At 29.5% G+C, this 13232-nt stretch overlaps 1 protein-coding gene across 1 annotated transcript in view; it reads right to left on the minus strand.

The window, feature by feature from the left end:
- Window positions 1-939: 939 nt before the first annotated feature.
- The window catches only part of EloA (transcription elongation factor elongin A), a 126707-nt gene continuing 114414 nt past the window's right edge, over window positions 940-13232 (minus strand). The window contains exon 10 of the mRNA XM_075359735.1: window positions 940-1510. The gene's annotated coding sequence lies outside the window, so the exon portion shown is untranslated. The remainder of the gene's footprint in view (window positions 1511-13232) is intronic.

The following is a 13232-nucleotide window of genomic DNA, read 5'->3' on the forward strand; positions in this document are numbered from 1 at the left end:
CCAATGCGAAAATTTTTGATATAAAATTGTAAAACACCCAACCATCCCATTTCCAAATCCAAAAAGAAGAAGATTTGAAAAAAAATCTGCCAAAGCTGGCAGACAAAGAAGATTTTGGAAGAAAAGCCTAGCAGCCGCCCAACGAAAGGGAGAAGAGGCCTGCCCTTTCCCCTGTGCTGCCAGTTTACGATTTTTTTTATTATTTATAGCTGGGTTATGGAAAGGCAGGCCACAGAAGAAAGAACAATGAAAATTGACCCGCCAACACAAAGATGAATCCAAGACGATGGTGCCCAGCAGAGACACAGCAGCTAAGACAGCCCAAGTGAAGGAAGACTACAAAGTTCAAATTTACCTCACGTACCATCCACCATCTTCTTCACCTAATTCTTACAATTATGGCCTCAGCCAGCACATGCAACTCCCTTTGGAAAAGGGTGTATTGCTTCCTCCAAACACTAGGTCCCCAGAAGGCGTATTCTGTTAGGCCGAAAGGACTTCAGTGGATGGACTGAAGGGGAATCACACCGGGAGTACGAAGCTCATATGCACCTAGTCTCCTATGATCAGCCCCAGTCAATTATTCCTTATTGGTCTAAAGGGCTGTAATGCAAATATCAACTCCATCCATAAATAAAATTAAAAAAATTATAAATAATAATTGCCACTAAATAAATAATGACCCACCCAATCTACGAAAGACTCAGCAGCAAGGGACATTTGTCCAGGCTCTGTGATTAATAGGGAGATAATAAACTCCTGCAATCCTTGTGTTCCATTCTGTTCCATAACAGCCTACAAAGTAAAAGTATGGGTTAACAGGTGTTAAAATAAAAAGTAGTGAATATTTTACTTAAAACATTTTTTCTTGCATTTTATTGTATATAATACAAAATTACCATTTCTTTTCAAGCATAACTGAAATAATATACCGCACAGTTATTCATTCCAAGTAAATTATTATAGTTTATAAAATTAAACTATAGATGATGTATGTACATTATGTGGTCACAGCCTTCTGATTAATTTCTCTTAGAACACTTTACACATTGAGTACCAATAACTAAGCTGTTAAAGCAATCTTTCTTAAAATGTCACATACTAATAATATACTGGAATAAATTAATGCAACTTATGTAAGCTAGCTCAAATTCATATTAAGTAGTCAAACTTTTTATGAGGAAAGGTAGAAATTCATGGTAGGTTTTTTTATCTAAAAATAAACAATTCACAGAAATGAGATTCACAATTTAAAAAATATTTTTCTGTTCTATCTGTCTTCTCAGTTTAATATGGTTACTTCCGCTGGTTTCTTAAGTTAATGTAATGTTACAGCATGGATCACATTGATGACAAATTCCAAATTCACATAGAAAATAATTATCTTTTCTGTTGTATTTTATATCCATGTTCCAGGATTTTCTGGGCTAAAGTAGGATGAATTTGGTAGAATTCTTGATGTAAGATGTCTTTACTGATAGCAGCCTATTAGAGGATAAATATGTGCTCACTAAAAAATTGACAAAATATTGAAATGAAATTAAAACACAATAAAATGAAATAATTTTTAAAAAAAATTACTTTTTTTAAAAACCTTGTTATCTAAAAATAAAACCTTAAAAAATTAATTTTCAATAACTCTTCAATATCTTTTAACAAACACATTAAATTCATCTGATGAAGTAGCAATTACTACAAAGTCTTCATAAACATATATAGAAAAAGTTATGAAGTACTAAAAGTCTTTATTAAAATAAATTTTATTATTTACTCTATTGCTAGGATAATTTACCATGAATAATACCTACAGTAGGGTAAGTCATTATTTGAGCGTTAATAACTTTAGCCACTTTTATAGCAATAAAGATTGTTAAAAAAGAAGGTAAGATCGTTTGTCAAAACAAAGTGTTAAAAAATCATGCATGAAAAATTAGCAATTATTTCAAGTAAATTTTCATTTAACAAAAAGGAATAATTCTTCTACAGACAACTTAAAAAATAAATTTTTAGATCTTTTATAATACTTTCCAGCAATCTGCTGTACAATACTTAAAAACAATGTTTACATATCAATATTAAGATTTTTTTTAATAATAAAATATGTAAGCACAACTCATGTATTTATTATCACAATTATTAATTTCAATGTTATATTACTGTGTTGTTTAATCACATTCAAACATCAAACAAATCAGCCATTCCATCTGATCTAGAACCCAATTAGTCAGAATTAATGGCATACTTCTGCATTTCTTTATTAAAGGATTTAAAATATATATATTACAATGAAACCAATTCCAAATGCATTTAAAATTATGAAAATACCAACTGCTGTTTTTTTTTATATTAGAAAAGTAAAACTTATCTTTTTCTTTATTTCTAGTATAAATTCACTAGAATATTTTACATTCATATATAAATATAGAATATCTATATATTAAATATAATATATATTTTAATTTAAATACTTTAATATTTCATCAAAGCTTACAGATATCTTTCAGTATAAAAAGTATACCATTATTGGTTCTTTAAAGATTAAAATAATGGGCAAATTTTAATTACCTAAGACAATTTATTTTGAAATAGTAAAAAAAAACCAATTTAAGAATGTTCTGTAACATAAATTTAATATTTTAAAACTATTTAGAACCTATTTAGAACCTTTAGAACTTTAGAACTTCCACAATACTTAATTTCTCAATCTCTCCGAAATATAGATTTTCACAGACAGCAAACTCAGTATTAACATTTATTTTTTAGAATTACACAAGTAAAACTTTACAAAAATAATTAAATAATAATACATATTCATCGCACATAACTAGCCATTAATTTGTGTTAATTTAATAAATTCATCATTAATTAAATGTTAATTCAATAATGTGTCATTTACAGTCAACCTTTAAACATGTCATTAATTGTGATTATTATATACATTATATGCATTTTTTTATTATTAAACTATAAATATTACAAACAATAAATGCTTGCTTGATTAACAATCCTATTTTAAAGTGGTCTAAATTCTAATCTAAGTCACAGTGTTGCTGAAATTTCACAAATTGATTAATTGGTAGCTAACCAGCAATAATCAATTTTAATATCTCACTGCAAGACAGTTACAAACGAAAAAAGTGACTGAGATTTAACCTAATTTTTTTGGAAAAAGTTCAGTTTTAACAAGTGCAAAACAGTAACAATCCAAAATATCACTTTTATTTAGTACAAAATGAGATAAATCAATACTACGACACTAAATCATTTTTGTTAAGTAGGCAGAAGTTAAGTATAACCGAGAAGTTATAGCAAGTTGCTTATGGAGGGGAATAGATACATGGCTGTAAGTAGAGGAAAAAGCATCTTGCAAAAACGGCTCTGCTATACTTACATGTTGCTTTACATCTATTTTGAATTTAGATCTTGTTCATTACCTCTGAAGCTAGATTGTTACATCTTAACACTACACATGCAGCTATGTTGCATTATTTATTATTATTAAGGTTGTGCTTAATTTTTAAACCCAGTTTTGTTTATAACTTAATGGAAACAAGTGTCAGAACATTGTTTAATTGCAATTTATTAATAGCCTAGCCTAAAAAATAACTATTTTATTCTTACCATTAATTGGGCTTATAAGATATAGATACATATTCTTTGAGAATTTTATTTGACAAGCATAAACTGTTGTTCTGCAGTGATCACTGTAGAACAATAGTTTAGGTAACATTCTTGATTATTTATTGTAGTGTAGAAAAGTAATATACAGTAATTATGTTACTAGTAAAAAAGCAAGTGATTTGTAATTTAGTAACAATACTGGGCTTATCATCAAAACCTAATGTAAACTAACATAAAAAAAATTGGTTCTCTTACTAGCCTACCAGTTGTAGAAATATGATGAAAAAAATTCTAAACAGATTTACATTTGGATCTTGTTAATAATTTTAATATCCATTTCAATATTAAAAAACTAAAGAAAATAATATAAATGAAATCTTCAATTCACTGGGGAATAAAAAAGGAATTTTTTTGTCTCAGAAAAATATGTGATTCTGATAGTATTTTTTCTCGTGAGTTCAAATATGATATTTTCCCCATCACGCAAAGTTTCTGAGAGACAGGCATTTATAACTTCAAACATTTTAATACTTTCTGCATTCTCAACTACACAATATTCAAACATTTTACTCACTCAGAAAGTAAGAAATGATTATTTTCTGCTACAGTTTGCCTATGGTGCATCCCTCTTGATAGTCCAACAATAATCAGCCAGCATATTAGGATTCCATTTACCTTGATACCTTTTTTCCATAATTGAAATCTCCTGATGAAAGTGTTTCCTGTGCTCATTGCTCACTGCGCCAAGATTTTGCAGGAAAAATTCTAGATGCAAGTGGAGGAAGTTACTTTTAAGGACATATCACAACCCATAATTTTATAAAATATAATAAGATCATTGACAATATCACAGTAATTTTCCACTCTTTGATTTCCCAAAAAAACTCTGAGTAACATTTTTGAATGCTTGCCAAGCTGCTTTCTCCAGTGGATTGAATATCCTCATCAACGTTTCATCATGTATTAGTGACCGTATTTGTAGACCTACAAATATTTCTTCTTTAATTTTTGCATCACTAGTCTTAGGAAACTTCGGCTTTAAATACATGAAACTAGGAGTATTGTACATGGCCTTGACAAAATTCTTCATTAATCCTAATTTGATACGTGACACAGGTAGATACACATTTTTAGGATTACACAATTGGTCATGTTTCATATTTTTCTGTTCAGGAATGATTCGGGTATAGGTCATTCTTTTCTAATGAAATGGTTTTTTTCTGTCCTACTATCCAATTCCACAAAAAACAACAGTACTTTGTGTAACCAAGCTGCAGACCAAGAATAAGTGCAATTGCCTTCAAATCACCACAAATATTCCATTTATACACTGCTTATTGAAGTTTTCCCAATATAAATTTAAAGTTTTCATATGTTTCTTTGATACTAGTAGAGTGAGCCACAGGTACTGATGGGAATTTATTGCCATAATGCAGACCACAGCTTTTAAACTAACTTTAGAGGAATCAATGAACAACCACCATTCTGTTGGGTTATGTTCATTACATAAGAGAAGAAATGTCGTCACAAAACACTAAGCCATTTTCTTCAGAAAAATAGCCTTTAAATTCTGAATGACAATTACAATAAGTATATACCTTTGTATTTTTTTGAAAAAGATCCTATCCTTTTAGCCGGGAAACAAGCATTTCACTGTTTATTGGATAACTTTAAATCTCACATGGGATCATTAAGATTTTGTTGAGTCTGTAAACGAGGCTCAGCTGAACTGCTTTGTTCAGCAGGTTTATTACCAGAATCTGTTTCTTTTTCTTCCTTACTTCTATCAGACTCTGTTCTCTTCATCTAATGTCACATGTTCTGGAGGCTTTGGTATGGGCAATTCTTCGCAGTGTGGAGCTGGTCTCATTGCAGATTGTAAATTAGGGTACACCACTGTCTGTTTTGATTTTGATGTAATCCCTTTAATGTTAGTTAAGCAGAAATAAATCAGAAGAGTTATCTTTGTGTTCCCTCCAAATCAAGGGATAGCATTTTTCCTCAGAGTGGGAAGCCTAGAACATGATAAACAACAGATATATATATAGGGCCCAGGTCCTTGTTTGGTCCCAAACTTTTCACCCAAAATAAAGTTCATAATACTTTTTTACTAATGGAGTAAGGTTTCACCTTAGGGACTTGAGTGCCTCTTCATCACATACATAACAAAAACTGTTAGTATGATTTAAACAAACTCTAATCATTTTGTAACTAATGACTAATTAAAAGAAATAAAGTTGTAAATATGTAATACATAATAATTCAGACACATAAAGCACTCACAATGACATGTTTTATGGTTCACTATTATCTCACAACTGGCATCATTCTGATGAATGTGCGCTACACTAGATCATGTTTGTACATGTCTATACATGGCACAACAGTAGCAACGCTACCGTTTGAGTTAGCTCATTTGGTTCCATCACATTTACAATGCTCTAGGAGCTTTAAATTGACAATGGACAAATGGATGAAAATCCGTTTTAAAATATTAAAAAAAAAAATCAAAATAACAATAAACTGTGAGTGATGGAGAAATTCTGAATACATATTTGAAAATCGCACAAAAAAACTGCATTAAGTACACCTATTGGTACTTGTGAGACAAAAATCATATTGACCAGTGTTATCAGGTTAGTTACACCTTCTGCCTTACTATATATTTTGGTGTGTAGGTTAGTCATATTGTGATTTCTGTAAGGTATTAATTTATTATTTTGTAATACATGAGTTTAATAACATACTTTTACAATTTCATTAGTGCCCTTTTCTCAATGATAATTTTGTAAGTTACTAGGTTTTTCTTAGTAAGAATCAAATTAAATGTACTGTATGTTAAAAGCCTAAATACACTATTTATTAAATTTTATTAACCTTTTCTCAGAAACATCCACTCTTTTTTTAAATATTTGTTTCAGCAAGATAAAGTTAGTTTATATGTTCTCCTTTCATGTACAATAGTTGCTCGAGATAATGATGGCAGAATTCATTACAACAATATTGTGACTGACAATATAATATCTGATATTACTAAATTAATTGTTTCTGAATGTGAACTGTCTGATGAAAAAAAACAAGAGAACATTGTGATATAATTTTTAGAAATAAAGATGCAAATTGAGTGGATCATATTAGTACTATTTTTATTGAAAATTGAAATGTTAAAGTTCTTTCAGTAAACTATATTTTTAGTTACATTTACTTATTTTTGTATCCATTATGAATTAATGTTGTTTAGTTAAATTAACTCATCAAACTACTAACATTGAAAGTCCTTTCTTTGTTTTTCATATTCTAACCTTAATACATACTCTTACATAATTTTTTTGTTTTCAGTTTTAAAAAGCCACACCAAATAAATGAGAAGGGATCTTGAAAAACTTACTGTAAACAAGGGTAACATATCTGACACTTGGTTCACCTAAAATGTTTTTAAAAATTTGTAAGCTGAATTTTTAACTTAAACACTCTCAAGATACTCTTAGCAGTGAGTAAAATTCATAAAATAGCCGATACCTAGAGCACAATATAGTTAGGAAATAAGAATTGAGAGATATTGTTCTTCAGAATCTAGGGAAGCATTAACTGCTTAAAATGTATAAAAATAAATCTTTATTATTGAGTGGTTGATTTCCAATCCTATACAGAAAGAAAAGGGTTTACTGTATTACCTTCAATTAGATGTACGCAGTTTCATTCTTTAACCCATAACACTTGCAATAAACTACTTGATACATATAGAAACATGGTGCATACTTTTTAAATAATTTTTTCCTAAGTAATACATCAATGTGGTCAAAAAATTAATATCAATGTGATAAAAAGGTAAGATAAAAAAGTTAACATATTTAAGTTCTTTCTTAAGAAAAAGTTTTATTTACTATACATAAATGAGAAACAAACCCCCTTATTAATCCAGACTAAAGAAGGATTAAAAAATATATTAAAAAAATGTTAACAATTAAAAAAAAAAAATTACTGTTACAAGTAGAAACACATTAAAACATAATGATAAGATATACATTACAATGTATTCATTTCAAATTTTATACATTATATAAGAGCCTGTAACTGCAGGGAACTCAACGACAGCAAAAATAGTTGCACTTTGCTTAAAATAAATAAATTTATTTTAATATTAAAATAAATATAAGCAAACAAATTGACTCAATTAAACTGCACTGCTTTAAAATTAGTTTTTCGAAGAAGTTTTGCAACATAAAAATGTATTGCAATTATACCTCAATTAAGCATCACGCTGAATATTTTAAATTGTTTAACTTTTAAAAAAATGTTAATTTAAATTTTAATAACTCGGGCAGAAAACAATAAACTACATGTTCCACAATTTTATAACTGACATTGTCAAATGTCAGACTATTTTGACAGAGTAAATATTTTAAAAAAATAAAAAAAATATATTATCCCTGAAGTAAAAAAAATACGTAATGTTAATTAACTGATTAATACATGAATTGCTTTAAGTTACATCCAAAACATATCTGAGTATCAAAAGTGCAAAACATGCTCTACGCATAAACAACTGAAAGTAAAGTGTTTGTGGCTCCTCATAGGCTTTTCTTTGTACTTAAATACAAGTGAAATTGCAAATTTAGCTAAAAAATTAAATTTTAATTGTGCAAAATGAAAAGCTATCATTAACATGAACTTACATGGCCATGATCTTCATAAGAACAGTATTGAACTCGGTTTTTCATTAAAAATATTATATTTTTCTAATAATATTATAGTAGACCAAAATAATTTTAACTGAAACAACTGACAAAAAAGTTATGTATTCCTCATTTTGACAATGAATATTTGTTTCCCAGATGAAAAACAAAAATTAATGTAATAAACATTGTAAAGTGTAAATTTCATAATAGTTCTGTTTAATAAAAATAAGTTTCCTTAGTTTGAAGTAGAAAACAAGCAAAAATGGTCACCCATCAGGTCAACCATCTTTTAGACCAAGGAGAAGGATAATGGGCTTGCTGCTTAAGTCAGCTTTTTTGGCAATTTAGGTAATTCATATAGAATGCACAGTAACCATTTGTGTTAGGTGAACATAATTGTGACTTTTGTGATACCTTGTATGGACTGAATTTAATAATTTGTGCATGATGTCATAAAAAGCAGAAACCGGTCATGGTAACGATTGAAGAAAAATTGATGGCAATTAGAAGAATTAAAAATGGTGAGATTTTGCGAAGAGTGGCAACAGTTTAGTATTGGAGTTTCTACTCCTTCTGATTGGGTCAAGATGAAAAATAAGTTTGAAGAGTATGCTTGGACGATGCCAACAAGAGAACAATGAAGACATACAAAACAAGAAGTGAATGAGGCTGTATTTCTATGGTTCACACACAACAAAGGGAAAAGGGAATTGTATTAACAGGTGCAATTATTCTGGGAAAAGGCCAAGATTTTATCTGGAATGATAAACGAGGCAGATACAAGATTTAAAGCCAATGCTGGATGGCTTGAAAAATGGAAAAATAGGTACAATATATGTAAAGTGAATGTCTGTGGGGAAAGGTTATCTGACGTCAATGGTATGAGCGATTTTAAAACAGACATGGATAACTTTTTCCAAGGATACACAAAAGATCAGAACTGCAATGCAGATGAAACTGGACTAAATTTTATAATGTTACATAAAAAGTCACTTGCTTCAAGGGATGAAAAGAGTGCTTCTGTAGATAAGATGAACAAACAAAGGATAACAGTTTTGTTTTGTAGTAATGCTGCAGGAACTCATCAACTTCAGTGCATTTGCATAAGCAAATCTCAAAAACCCAGGTCTTTGAAAGATGTAGCAGCAAATGCTCTTACCATCTAATACCAAAACCAAAAATGTTACTGTCTGCCCACAAGCTTGTTCACCGAATGGTTCAACAATGAATTTTTTCCCAGTATTGAGTATTTTTTAAAGTTGAAAACCCTTTCTAGAAAGGTTGTTTTACACATTGAAAATGCACCAATGCATCCTCACATTCTGTGCAAAGGAGACATGATTGTCAAGTTTTTACCATCAAATGCAACAGGTTTGACCCTTTTGACCAAAGGGTGATAGAAGCTTCAAAAGACATTATTGGGCATTCTTTCTGAAATCTCTATTACAAGAAACAAATAACTCAAAGAGTGTGCCAAAAGTATTGAAAACTATTAACAAGAATGATGTTTGCTGGGGTGCTCAGTCCTGGGAGAAAAGAACATCCGCCATTTTCCAAAAATATTGGAATAAAGTTTGGATAGGATATTAATTGAAGATGGGTTTACAAAGGATAACAATTTTCAGTAGTTAATTGAAAAAATACAGCTTGTGAACAAATAAACCAAGCTGAAAAGGTTCAACAGGGATCAATCAGAATTAAATTTTAACGATCAACATGTTATTGACAAGGTACTGCCCCAACCGTAGGGCAATAACAATACCTTCTACAGGGTAATAGTCTCTAAGACATACCAGAGACCAGCAACCATAACACTGCAGGTAACAGTTTTTATTTAGTACTATATATCACAAAGATTTTTAATCATATTATCAGGTGGCATTACATTTTTCAAATGATTCGAAGAAGAAGACCCTCTGTTTTCTCCTAATGAAACTATGGTGAGATATTGCTGCAAGAAAACAATGTGATAAGAAAAAGCAAAAAAAAAATACATGATTTTTTTTGAGAAAAAATCATAAAACTAAGGTTAAAAAATAACATCTAAATATTTTAATTCTTATTAAAATACTTTGAAAATATTGTGCATTGCTCTGTTATTTTGCCTCAGACTTTAAAAAATGAAATCTTAGTTTTTATTCAAAATTTTGATCACCTTAAACCACCTTCCCCTCTCTTTATTTCAGTTAACAGAGATTCTTCTGTAATGGCAAAAGTGACTAAATACTTAATTGGCTATTCTGCTTCTTGTATAAAGTCAGCTGAGATATTAAACTTGTTTGTCTAACTTTATGTAAGCTCAGTGGGTAGTTATCTTCATGGTGGTGTTTGTGGATAAACATTTTTGTAAATTAATACTGAATCAAAGCAGTGACATTTTATTAATAAATTAAAACAATTTAATGAAAATAGTGACATAAAAAAAGAATTGTTGTGGCATACAGCAAAGCAATTTAGACAAAAATACAAGTTAGAATTTCCTGTAATTTATGTATATTTTTTCTTATGAACCTGAAATTATATAGCATTTTATTTTGTTTGATATTTTTCTTACAAAGAAAAAAACAGTGTAACAAATTTAACTTCCATACATTCAAGCTACCATTAGAAAATCTAAAGTATTAAAAAAATAATAATAATCTGGTACATAAATATATGGTTAGATTATTAGATTTACTCTAACAATTTTGATTAGAATTCAAATTTATGCCTCATTTTGTCTAACTTAAAATTGTAGATCTGGTAGTAAAACACAGTACAGCCTAAATTTTGTAAGCATGGCAACATCATCTCTCATAGTAAAAACGCCCATTGGACAATTTTTCCTATCATTTTTTGATTTTTGGCAGTTTCAGATGCCACTTTAAGAGCTTCATGAATTATGTCAACCTGCAATCATCAAAAAATATTTTAATGAGCAGAATTACACATGATGAATTGATTCATCAGAAATCTTACCAGCATCAATTTTGTGATAGGAGAAATAGTCTTATTCTTCAACATCTGTGTTTTAATGACAAAATGTTTTACATCTGCACGTACAATCTAGATGTAATTAAATACAGTTTTCTTTACTGAAGCAAAATAACATATCGAACATGTCTCTGAAAATGTGTAAGTTTGTAGGACAATATTTTTTGTTATTTTAGAAATAGGTCGAAATCGTGTAAATAGTACAATTTTATACCAATTTATATTGATAACCAAAGGAGAATAGAAGGTTATTGAAATACAAGCAACAGCATCAGACTGTAAAAGTACAAAAAATCTTTTAAGCTTCTGCAGAATCCGCAAAACCATATCATAGCAGTACTTAAGTAGTAAATTTAACATCATAAAATCTATTTCAATTATAACAAAAGATGAAAATAAGAGTTTTATGTTAAACATGATTCTTACCAAACAATTTTCAATGAAAATATTAATATTGGATCTGGAAGCCCTTACATAGATAAAATGTTCTACTTGCATCAGTTTGAAAATAAGTTAGTACTGAGAAAAGTAAATGAGAGTAGGCTGCTTCATATAGAGAACACTGCTCCATGTTCTACAACAGCACGATTCAGTTTACAGAATACACAGTACAGTTTACAGGTCAGTTTTTTATAAAAGAAAAAGTATTGGTTCTGACAAAATCCCTGACCAGACCACATATTATGAACGCCAGTTATATCTTATAACTTTATAATATGTTTAGGAATGTCTAAATTTTCATAAAAATGCAAACTGAGTTAAGTTGTTTTCAGATGGCTGTGGTGACCAAAGTAATAATAGACTTATGCTTGTACATAGCTTAATATTGAAAATATAGAATTACTGTTTCCTGTTGCAGGCACCCATCTACTCTGCTAAATAGTTTATTTTCAGTTTCAAAACTAAAAAGAAAGTAATTATAAAAAGCAAAAATATAATAATCTCTGCTTTGGTTCAAGGTGGATCATTTTACAACTTTGAAACTGATGTACCAAAATTTTTATGCAAGAGAGAGAAGAAAACCTTTTAAAATGGCAAAAATTTCTGATATTCTAACAGGTATTATTACCAAACCGATGAAGATCAGAGATGTAAAATTATTTCCCTTCACTTTGGAGATTTATGAAAAAGCAATCTGATATTGGAATTTTGCAAAAATCAAGAAACTGCTCCTCACTTTGTTAATGATGAATGGACTGACTTATAATCCAATGGACTTTAAATTGGGGTTAAGCAGTACAGTTATTTAGCATCTTTAAGGAATTTCTTAGTGTTGTACAACGGAGTAATATTCTAATAATCTTCATTATTATAATTTACTGAACTGATTTATTATGTCGTAAAACATTAGTTAACGGAACTTGGATTTAACGGAATCCTGTCAACTACGGAAAATCTCCTGTTCCAGTGAATTTTACCAAAGATATGATGCTAATTATCTCTGAAATAACGGAAACCTGGCTGACAAGGAAACAAATTAAATCTCACGAGTTAACAGAAACGTTTTTCGAGAATCGTGTAGAGTAGAAAACGTATATCCATTTAACAATATACATAAAGTATATAGTATTAATATTTCCCATGGTATAAAGTAGAATACGTATACTGTGCAGTACTATACATACTGTATACAGTATAGTGCACTACGCTGTTACAAATTACCCTGCACAAACAAAAATAAAAATTAGTCATATCAGAGTTGTATCTAATAAATTCGCATTTAACACGACATAAATGTTTACATTTTCAGTAAACATGTCGCCAATCATAATAGGCGATGACAGACAGTGTTAAAACCTTGTACACTAGTTGTTTTGAGTACTTACAGTAAACTAGCCTTCATGCATACTGCTCTGAGAATCATAACTTAACACATTCTCATCATTCCTTATCTCGAGTCACAATATTTATTTAAACTAATTATGTAATGCCACTATAAGTAATTTAACCATGTGTCGT

This window comes from Lycorma delicatula, chromosome 1 (assembly GCF_047948215.1).
Source record: "Lycorma delicatula isolate Av1 chromosome 1, ASM4794821v1, whole genome shotgun sequence".
Taxonomy (NCBI): Eukaryota; Metazoa; Arthropoda; class Insecta; order Hemiptera; family Fulgoridae; genus Lycorma; species Lycorma delicatula.